Source organism: Manis javanica, chromosome 4 (assembly GCF_040802235.1).
Source record: "Manis javanica isolate MJ-LG chromosome 4, MJ_LKY, whole genome shotgun sequence".
Taxonomy (NCBI): domain Eukaryota; kingdom Metazoa; phylum Chordata; class Mammalia; order Pholidota; family Manidae; genus Manis; species Manis javanica.
Genome location: NC_133159.1, coordinates 182,509,986 through 182,521,447, shown reverse-complemented (window position 1 = coordinate 182,521,447; position 11,462 = coordinate 182,509,986).

The window sequence follows — 11,462 nt, the reverse complement described above, 5'->3', positions numbered from 1 at the left end:
TAAGCCCACACACCCCCATTGCAGTCACTATCTGTAGTAAGATGCCGTAGAGTCACCACTTGTCTTCTCTGCTACATTACGGTTGCGGATCGTGATGCCCCTCATTCCCCTTGTCCCTCCCTTCCCACCATCCCCCCCACTCAGTCCCTTTCCCTTTGGTAACTGTCAGTCCATTCCTGGGTTCTGTGCTTCTGCTGCTGTTTTGTTCCTTCAGTTTTCATTTGTTCTACTGATGGTGTCCTTTGCAGTACAGAAGCTTTTCAGCTTGATATAGTCCCACTTGTTCATTTTTGCTTTTGTTTCCCTTGCCCAGGGAGATATGTTCAAGAAGAGGTCACTCTTTTTGTTTATGTCCAAGAGATTTTTGCCTATGTTGTCTTCTAAGAGTTTTATGGTCTCATGACTTACATTCAGGTCTTTGATCCATTTCAAAGTTAGTTTTGTGTATGGGGTTAGACAGTGATCCAGTTTCACTCTCCTACATGTAGCTGTCCAGTTTTGCCAGCACCAGTTGAAAAAGCTGTCGTTTCCCCATTGTATGTCCATGGCTCCTTTATCATATATTAATTGACCATATATATATATGCTTGGGTTTATATCTGGGCTCTATCTGTTCCATTGATCTATGGGTCTGTTCTTGTGCCAGTTCCAAATTGTCTTGATCACTGTGGCTTTGTAGTAGAGCTTGAAGTTGGGGAGCGAGATCCCCCCTACTTTATTCTTCCTTCTCAGGATTACTTTGGCTATTCAGGGTCTTTTGTGGTTCCATATGAATTTTAGACCTATTTGTTCTAGTTCATTGAAGAATGCTGTTGATATTTTGATAGAGATTGCATTCAATCTGTAGATTGTTTTAGGCAGGATGGCCATTTTGACAATATTAATTGTTCCTATCCATGAGCATGGGATGTATTTCCATTTATTGGTGTCCTCTTCAATTTCTCTCATGAGTGTCTTGTAGTTTTCAGAGTAAAGGTCTTTCACTGCCTTGGTTAGGTTTATTCCTAGGTATTTTATTCTTTTCAATACAATGTAAATGCTAACTATGATGTTGCTATGGGTTTATCATATATGGCCTTTATTATGTTGAGGTACTTGCCCTCTATACCCATTTTGTTGAGAGTTTTTATCATGAATGGATGTTGAATTTGTGAAATGCTTTTTCAGCATCTATGGAGATGATCATGTGGCTTTTGTCCTTCTCTTCATTGATGTGGTGGATGATGTTGATGGATTTTCCAATATTGTACCATCCTTGCATCCCTGGGATGAATCCCACTTGGTCATGATAGATGATCTTTTTTATGTATTTTTTAATTTGGTTTGTTACTGTTTTGTTGAGTATTTTTGCTCAACATGTTCATCGGGGATATTGGTATGTAATTCTTTATTGTGGTGTCTGTCTGGTTTTGGTATTAGAGTGGTGCTGGTCTCATAGAATGAGTTTGGAAGTATTCTCTTCTACTTTTTGGAAAACTGTAAGGAGGATGGGTATTAGCTCTTTTTTAAATGTTTGATAAAATTCAGCCAAAATGTCACTCTTTTGAAACACAAGAAATGTTTACCAAGATAGTCCACATTCTGGGTCATAAAACCAGTGTCAATAAGTTAAAAGGAATTTAACTATAAAATATTTCCTCTGAGCACAAGTGAATAATGTTAGAGTCATTGGCAAAAAGATGTCTGCAATATCCAAGTAACATACTTCCAAATAACCATGGGTTACAAGGGAAATCAAGAGAAATTAGAAAATGTTTTGAATTGAATGAAAATGTAAACCATATGGGATGTAGCTAAGGTGGTGTTTAGGGGAAATTTTATAACACTAAAGGTGTCTGTCAGAAAAGGATATTTCTCAAATTTATGCCTTCAAATTCTACCTTAAGAAACTAAAATATGAGTAGCAAATGAAACCCAAATTAAAAATTAAGGAAATAATACAGATCAGAGTAAAAATAAATTAGCAAACAGAAAAACACCCAAAATATCAATGAAACCAAAAGCTAGTTCTTTGAGAAGACCAACAGTTCCTAAATCTTAAACCAGATTGAATGGGACAAAAAAACAGAAGATACAAATTCCCAGAATCAGGAACTACAGAGGGGGCAGCACGAGGCTTCCGCACGCATTTAAGGGCAGTAAGGGGATGTCATGAACGACTTTATGTCAAACAACTGGACAGCATCGATAAAATGAGCCTGTTCCACACAAGGCACAAAGTTGAGAAGAAACAGACAAACCAAATAACCCTGCATTTATTGAAGATAATGAATTTATAGTTAAAAACCTTTCCACAAAGAAAATTCCAGACCTGAATGGCAAATTCTAGCAAATATTCAAGAGAAAAACATTACCCATCCTACCCAAACTCTTCCAAAAATTTGGAAAGGACACCAGGCTCAATAAGTTCAAAAGAATTCAACTTACATAAAATATTTTCGGGATGTTTTGGTTGCTTGGGCTACATAACAAAATACCACAGAGTGAGTGGCTTAAACAACAGAAAGTTGTTTTCTCACAGTTCAAAATTCTGGGAATCCAAATCAGCGTCCCTGCCGGTTCGGTTCCTGGCGAGAGCTCTCTTCGCGGCGCAGACGGCGGCCTGGTGCTTGTCTTCACGTGGCAGAAAGAGAGAGGACAGGACCTGGTATCTTTTCCTCGTCTCACAAGGACATTAATCGTATTGGATCAGGGTCCCACCCCTATGATCTCATTTAACTTGCATCACCTCCATTTAGGCCCTTCTCCAAATACAGTCACATCGGGGGTTAGGGATTCAACATGGATTTGGGGGGAACACAATTCTGTCCACAGCAAAGGAATAAGTTATAACTCTTCTATGAGGCTAGCATTACTTTGATACCAAAACCTGACAGACATTACAAGAAACTACCAATATCCATCGTGACCATACATGCAAAAATTCTAAACAAATGTTAGCAAATAAAATCATATAACGTATTGAAGGGTAATACATCATGACCAGACGGGAGTTATCTTAGGAACGCAAGGCTGGTTCAACACTCAAAAAAATCAATAAAATCCACCAAATTAATCATCTCAATAGATGCATAAAAGAGCATCTATAGAGCACAGACGCACAGAACTCAGCACCCGTTCACGGTGAAGACTCTCAGCCAACCAGAAATAGGAGGAAACGTCCTCAACCTGACAAAAAGACTTCCGTGAAAAACATCACAACGGTGGAAGGCTGAATGCTTTCCCGCTAAGATCAGGGACCGAGCAGAGGTTTCTAATCTCATCACTTCTCTTCAACATTGTATTGGAAGTTCTACCCAGAGCAGTAAGTCAAAGAAAGGAAATAAAAGGCATACATATTAGAAAAAAAGAAAAAATGTCCCTATTTGCAGACAACGTATCACCTTTGTAAAAAAAAGTTGATGGAAGAATCTACAAAAAAACTACGAGGCAAAATGAGTTTAGGAAAATTGAAGGCGAGAAGATCAACATACGAAACCTAATCGTACATAATTATGTACAAGGAATAATTGAGCCAAAAGGGGCACTGAGAGTCAACGCCATTATAATAACATCAAAAAATTAGGGATAAGAAGATGAAAACAGATGTGTTCACTGAAACTGTAACGCATCGCTGCAAGAAATTAAAGAAGGCCTCAGGAAATAGATATACTATGTTCATGGATTAGAGAGCTCAATAAATTCTGTAAAATACAGCTATAGATTCAACATAATCCCTATCAAAATCCCAACAGGCTTTCTGTGGGAACCGACAAGCCGATTCTAAAATCTCTGTGGCGACGCTGATGACCTAGAATAGCCGGTACGATTTGGTGTCCATGACAAGTTGGTGAAGTTGCATTGCTTGATTTCAAGAATTTTCAAGATTTATTGCAAAAGCACAATAATCATGACAGCACGTTATTGACATCAAGATACATAAATAAACCAATGGAACAAAATAGCCATGAAATAGACTTGCACCTGATTTTCAACAAGGTGCAAAGCTGATTCCATGGAGAAAGGATTGTCTTTTCAACAAATGGTTCTGGAATAATTGGGTGTCCATGTGCAAAAAAAGCAAAAAACAAAACTTAGATCCATACTGAAAAATATGTACAATAACTCAAAATGGATGATGGACTTAAATATATATTCTAAAACTATAAAACTTATAGAAGTAAATATAGGAGAAAATGTTTGTGACTTGGGATATGCAAGATTTCTTAGATATGACATCAAAAGCACGATCAATAAGACAATACATTTGTTAAACTGGATTTCATCAAAGTGTGGTCATTTCTGCTCTTTGAAAGTGCCACTATTAAAAGAATGAAATGCAAGTCACAGACTGTTAGACAATATTTACAAACCACGTATCTGATAAAGGATTTGTATTCAGAGTATATGAAAAACTCTCAAAATTCAACAAAAATAAAACAATTTTTTTAATGGGCAAAATATTTGAAACATTTCATCAATGAAGATATGCAGATAACAGCAGATGAAGAGATGGCAACACTGATCATAAGGAAATGAAAAATCAAAACCACGCGGGCATCAGGCCACGCTCATCTGCATGACTCAAGTGTTGGTGAGGATGTGGAGCGACTGGAACTTGTCTGCCTCACTAGCGGGGATGTAAAACAGTCCAACCACACTGGAAAATATCTTGGCAACTTCTCAAAAAGTTAGATGTGCACCTACCGTATGATCTGGCCGTTGCATTCCTAGGCTTCCGAAGCATTTCCTCAAGAGAAAAAGTATTTGTCCACACAAAGACTTGCCCACAAAAGTTCACGCAGCTTTATTTGTAAGAGCCAGAACTGGAAGCACTCCAGATGCCCCTCACGGGCGAGTGGGTAGGCAAATTGTGGTTATCTTGTATAAAGGAATGCCAGTCAGACCCCTGGTGCACACGACAGCATGAATGAGTGTGGAAATGATCACGCTGGGTGAAAGACAGCAGACCAGAAAGAGTACATATTGTGTGATTCCATTATAGATTATTCTAGAAAGATAAACTACTATCTGGTGACAGAAAACAGATGAGTGGCTGCCAGCAATACGAGGGGGACAGTGAGGGTGACAATAGTGGCACTGTCTCGGCTGTGATGCTTTCACTGGCCTATATTCACATCAAAACTTATTTCATCATCACTTTGTGTGCAGTGTGTATCTTAATTATGCCTCAATAAAGCTGTTAAAAGGATATGTATGTGTGTATATTTACCAAATAAAAACATGTACCAAGACACTCGACTTCTCTCCGGTAAGAGCAATGCAGATGACAACCACATCGAGCTGTTGCGCCTTCCCCATCACGTGGTCGCAAATTCAGAACGTTGAGGACAAGCTCCGTAGCAAAGGCCACAGTGGGTGCGTCGTGCTGCTGATGGCTTGAAAGGGCAGAGCCCAGCGCATAGCCCAGCACTTATGCATTCCTAAATCTGAGGATTTATCCTGAACACACACCTAAAACCCACAACCACATGTGCACAAACATGTGAATTGCAGCTTCATTTGCAATTGCGGGGTATCAGCGACAGCCCACGTGTACACTGTGGGGCAGACCCCACGGCAGACCAGGCCACGAGCCACCACGACCTCCAGGGTGTGGCTGGACGTGACAGAAAGCAGGCGATTGTGCCGCCTCCTGTGCATTCGAGGAGGAGAACCGGGGATACACGTGTGTACCTGTGCTTATTTTTCAGAAAGAAGCAGGAAGGAAGACTGCGCCCAGGGGCCAGTGGGAAGAGGGATGGAATGAGCTGTGGTAAAGGGGGCATTTTCCTGCACAAGCCTTTTGGTATAGCTTTGACTTGGGGAACTACATCAGCACCTCATACATTCAGAGTAAAATAAACTCTACAAAGATGGAAACAAAACTAAAACTGGGAACAAACCAAGGAGCCCAACTGCATGTTAGGTGGGCAAAATCACACACAAAAGAGAAAAGTGGGCTACGCTCAGGGATATACTCCAAAGACAAAAAAGGACTGCAAAGAATCTGGACCTTTTTTGCAAGTGAGGTTGTGACTCAGGGAGAAGAGAAATGCAGAACAGCCAGGGTCGCTGTTACCCGTGATGGGCAGGGACAGAGGCCCCAGTGTAGACTTACTGGGAAACACACACACTTCCATCACGTCCAGTTCGGTCTGCTGGAAGGGCCCGACAGCTGGGGGGTGCCCTTCCCCGGCACATCTCACCCCAGTTCTGCACGGCAGAAGCCTCTTCAGAGCAAGAGCGGTCTGCGGGTCCCTTCTCCACCCGGCCCCTCTGGGGGGGCGGCAGGCTCAGGCCACCAAGGGTGGGAAGGCAAGGTGAGAAGTCCTACGCCATGCCCGGCCGTAAAGCTGGGGCTGCGCTCTGAGAGAGGCCTGCCCCCCACCGGGGACTGGGGCAGGCGGGCGTGACCCCAGGGGGCCGCCTACCTCTCCCCAAGGGGACCGCAGGACAGACGCGACTTGGACTAAAACACAGGGAACTTCAAGCCAAAGGGGGAAGCAATTGAAAGGAAGCCATTAGGGAAAGAGTGAGAAGGGGGAAGAAAAAATGGCTGGAAATTCGCTAAATATCTTGGAAGACATCGATCTACAGAGACAAGCTCAGCAAACTCCAAACAAGATGAATACAAATAAAAGCAGTCAGGCGTAACATGACCCGCTAAAGCCCAGAGATAAAGAGAAAATCTTGAACCTGGGGATAAAAAGGCAAGTCCCACACAGGGAAGTCATGGAAGACAGCAAGAATGATCCTTTACTTTCTGTAATAATAGACAAACAATACCATTTAAAACAGCATAAAAAAAAACAAATAAATTTGATAATGGATATATAAAACCTCTATGCAGAGAGCTACAAAACACTGCCAGGAAAAATTAAAGAACATCTAAATAAACGGAAGGATGCACCATCTTCAAGAATTAAAGACCCAATTTGTTCTTCTTTCTGTTCTCCCCAAATTGATCTATAAATTCGATGTAGCCTTAATCAAAACCCCCTAGTGGACTTTTGTTTGACGTAGGAAGTGACAAGCTGATAGTAAAATATAAGTGGAAATGTAAAGAACCTAAACTGGATGAAATGAGTTTGAAGAAGTACTAAGTCGGAGGAATTGCACCTTTGACCCAAGACCTACCGTAAAGTCACGCTGACGAAAGCGGTGGGTGCTGGTGTGAAGACAGGTGCACAGACGGACGGAACGGAACGGAGGATCCAGACGCCGCGCTCTCACCCATATGGCTGCATTTTAAAAAGGTGCCCCAAACCGCATGACGCTTTCTGGGGCTGGAGAGTCCTTTCCGCACGCAGTGCTGGCACAGCCAGTGTGCCTGCGGGGAGGAGAACTCACCACACTTCATCTTGTGTAAAAAATTAATTTGAAATGGATTACAGACCTCAGTGTGAAATGTAAAACTATGAAATTTCTGTAAGAAAACATGAAAGGAAACCTTCATGATCTCAGGGGCACAAAGATTTGTTAGAACACAAAAAGCCCTAAAAAATGCTTAACTGGTGTCATCAAAATCAAAGTCTTCCATTCTTCAAGACACTGTTAAGAAACCAAATCTACAAACAACAGACTAGGAGGAATTACCCCCATCCCTGCCTCTGACAAAGGATTTGTATCCAAAGTCACTTAGAGAAAACTCACAGGAGGAACCAACACAGAAAAGCCAATATTTTTTTAAAGGCAGAAGAGTCGAACAGGCACTTCACAAAACAAGATACATGAATGTCCCAACAATCAGTCATTAGGAAAATGTAAATTAAAACGACAACCAGCACCACTTCACACTCACACCAAAGCTGGCTGGTGCGCGGGGCCGGGATTCCCGGTCATTGCTGCTAAGCTTGTGAAACAGTGCCGCCCCTTTGGAGAGGAGCCCGCAGGTTTTTTTGTATCTGTGAAATTGAGACACAATTGACACGTAACATCTTCACCTTGTGCTTGGAGTGTCCAATCTGTTGTCCTTCAGTGTCGCTGATGAAGTCGGGTTCACGTGGGCCGTTGGACAGCCGTTCCATGTTTTTGGTCCCTGTTTCTCTTTTAATGCCTTCTTTGTATTAGATATTTCGTGCTGTCTCACTTTAACCCCGTATGTATATAACATACCCATTTACGTTATGTACGGGCACGCCTGTTTCATTGTGCTTTGATTTTCTGCACTTTGCAGATACTGCATTTTTTACAAATTGAAGGTTTGCGGCAACCCTACGTCAGGCAAGTCTATGGCACCAGTTTCCCAACAGCGCTTGCTCAGTGTCTGTGTCACATTTCGGTGATTCTCCCGTTTCAGGCTTGGTCATTGTTGTCGCGTGTGGTCTGGTGATCTGTGATGGACGATCACGGCTCGCTGGAGGCCCAGATGATGGCGGGCGCTTTCAGCAATAGTGTTTTTTAATCAAGGTGTGCACATTGTTTCTTCAGACATAATGCTAAAGCTACCACCATGCAGTGTAAACACAACTTATCTGCACTTATCGTGACAGTCAATGCTCACTTTAGCAGTGCTCTGGAGCCAGACCCATGGTATTTCTGAGGTATGCTTGTCTAACTTATATACACATATTATATAACATCTTACATATGACATAATATATGTATGTTATTTTCTTAGTGGTCATTCTGGGGATTACAGTGTACATCCTAATTTGTCGTGATCTTCAGATTAATACAAACTTAATTCATGTAAAATATAGAAATCTTGCTCCAATATACTTTTTTTCCCTTCTCCCCCATTTGCATTATTGTCAGATCTATTGTCTTTATGTTAGACGTTATAGAAGTTATATATCATAAGACATATCGTTATGTATGTTACAGTGTATTTTTATAATTATTGTTTTAGGCAGCTATCTTTTAAGTCAGCTAACAGAATAAGTGAGAAAAAATTTAATGTTTTTTATATTTTTTATATTTTATACTGTTTTTTATATTTACCTGTGTAATTACTTTACTGGTGTTCCTTATGTCTTTGCGTGGATTCATGTTACCCTCTGATGTCATTTCCTTTGTTAAATAATTCAACTCCAATTAAATTTGAAGATCTAATTGGCCTTAAATGATTCATAAATGGACAGCATCCCATCTGACAAGCAGGGAGATGCTCCAGATAGTTGTGCAAATGGAAGATCTTTATAGGAAGGAGGGTAGGACGTGAAGACAGTAAGTTGTTAGCGAAAGAAGGGATCCTCCCAGGCAAGGGGGGGTCGTGTGTAGATCACCCCATCTTCTTCCGGAGGAGGGAGAGGGCCCAGGCCACGCGACAGATCACCTCCTTGGCGCTGGCCGGGAAACTCCGGACTGACTGCACCTCCGGGGAGGCTGCAAATGCCGTCAGGTTGGGTATTAGGCCCTGGTTCGGGCCAGGCAGAGGGGACCCGGTGTTGGGCCTGTGGTTTTCTTTTTAACAGCTTCAACTAAAAGCTTCTTTTCATGTTTCACGTGAGGCAGGTCAGCTAGCCACATGTCCTCTCCTTCTTTCTTTATCTGGGGCTTTGTTTTGCTTTCAGTTCTAGACAACAGTCGTGCTGGATGTAGGATCATTGGCTGACTTTTTGTCTTCCTGAGTGTTAAATATTCCTCCGCCCTCTGGTCCCCACTGCTTCTCATGCGAAGTCGTCCTTCAGTCTTACTGTGCATCTCTCGGATCCGATCAGTCATTCTCCCTTGCTTTCGGGACTCTGTCTGCGTCTGGCAGTCCATGATGTGTGCAGGCGTGAATCTTTTTATTTATCCTGAGATTCTTGGATGAGTCGGTTAATGGTTTACAGCAAGCTTTGAAAGTTTGAGGCCATTGTTTCTTCAGTTTTTTTTTCTGCCCCTTTTCTCTGTCCTTTCTCCCAGAAGAAATGCATCGTCCTGTGTCTGCTGGCACACCAGATGGCACCATGGGGCTCCGAGATTCATTTTTCTTATGATTTTTCCCTCTTGCTCTTCAGACTGGATGATGTTTCGCTCTATGTTCTAATTCATTGATTCTCCCTCCTGCCGGTTCCTATCTGCTGTTGAACCCCTCTACTGTCAACAGAAATTCATTCAAATAATTTTTAAATTGTCAGCCTTAAAACAGTTATCTTGCCAGTGAAAACAGGTTTATTTGGGAAGAGCAGAAAACTGCACATGCAAGTGCTGGGGAAGAAGAAATTTCCTTCACCCTCCCAGGTCACTCCAGCTGGTCTAGGAGTCAAACTGACATGAGACAGATTCACAGGAGAAAAAGACCAAAGTGGAATTAGGTACCTACTGGGAAGCCTCACACGTGGGTTCCAAAGAGTCAGGGACAGTGAGGTGTGTGTGTGTCGACCTCAACCCAAGAGAAGTGGGTACGGGTCTGAGATTTCAAAAGAAAAGGGGAAAAATTCACAGGACCGTGAAAGATAAGCAGATGTTTGATAAGCAGATGTTTGGCTGGGCCCCCAGAGACAATGGGACAGAGAGGAATTTTAAGGGGCTTAGCCACATCCCGCCTCTGCCGCCCTAGTTCCCATGATAACGCTGTTACCCAAGGAGACGCCCTCCTCCTGGAGAGGTCCTGCCTCCGAATTCTTTGTATGCATTCAGGGGGTGGGGGGAGGCCGGGGTCAAAGTACCCTCCCGAGTATTTGGGGCCTGCTAGTTTTCCACCCCACGTGATCTCCACGTTACATTGCCACGTGGGGCAGCCTGCCTAGGTCCTGGCACAGCTGCAGCAGAGCCGCAGGCAAGACCCCCTCCTACAGGAAATGGTCGAGCTCAGAGGGCTGTTTCTAAGCAAAAAGTCCTTTGAAATAAACTGGCAGCGCCGCACACGGGGCTTGTCGCTGGCTGAGTAGCGCGGCCTCTTGCTGGCGCGGCTGCTGCAGGGGGTGGCAGGCGGGGGAAGCCTTCTGCCTGCTGGGTGGGCAAACAGTACAGCGCCGCCCGGCCCCGCGTCTGGGAGGTTTCCCTTTGTCATTTCACAGAATGAAGACCATTTTATTTGAGCCAGAAACTAAGGACTTAAGCCTGGAAATATAACTCCCGCAAGTAGGGTGAATGTTTCAAGGAGCCCACGTCAAACAAAGGCTTCAGATCCTCAGGGAGACAGAGGAGAAGGAAAGAATCTCGAAGGGGAACATCCATTCGCATAAATCATTTGATGCTAGAGGAAGGGTTGGGGTCCACCTCCCGGCGCTAACAGGCGTCCTGGGGAGGGGCAGACGTTCTGGCTTGGCTGTGCCCTTGAGCGGGGGTCCCACGCAAGGAGAACAGATGCGGCGGGGCGTACCTGGCTCAGCTTCAACGTGGTCCCGGTTAACTCGGTTAGAAAGTCCAAGCCGGCTGGGGTGGCCGTGCGGGGGCTCGGGGCTCGGGGCTAACGGAACTAACGCCCCTCGGGCCGCACAAGCCTTTTTGCTGGTCCCTGGGGTGGGGGTTGGTCTTTCATTATTTCACACTGGCACATTTTTCATTTTAATTATTGTGTTTTTCGACTCTTAATTTCCACCGGCTCTTTT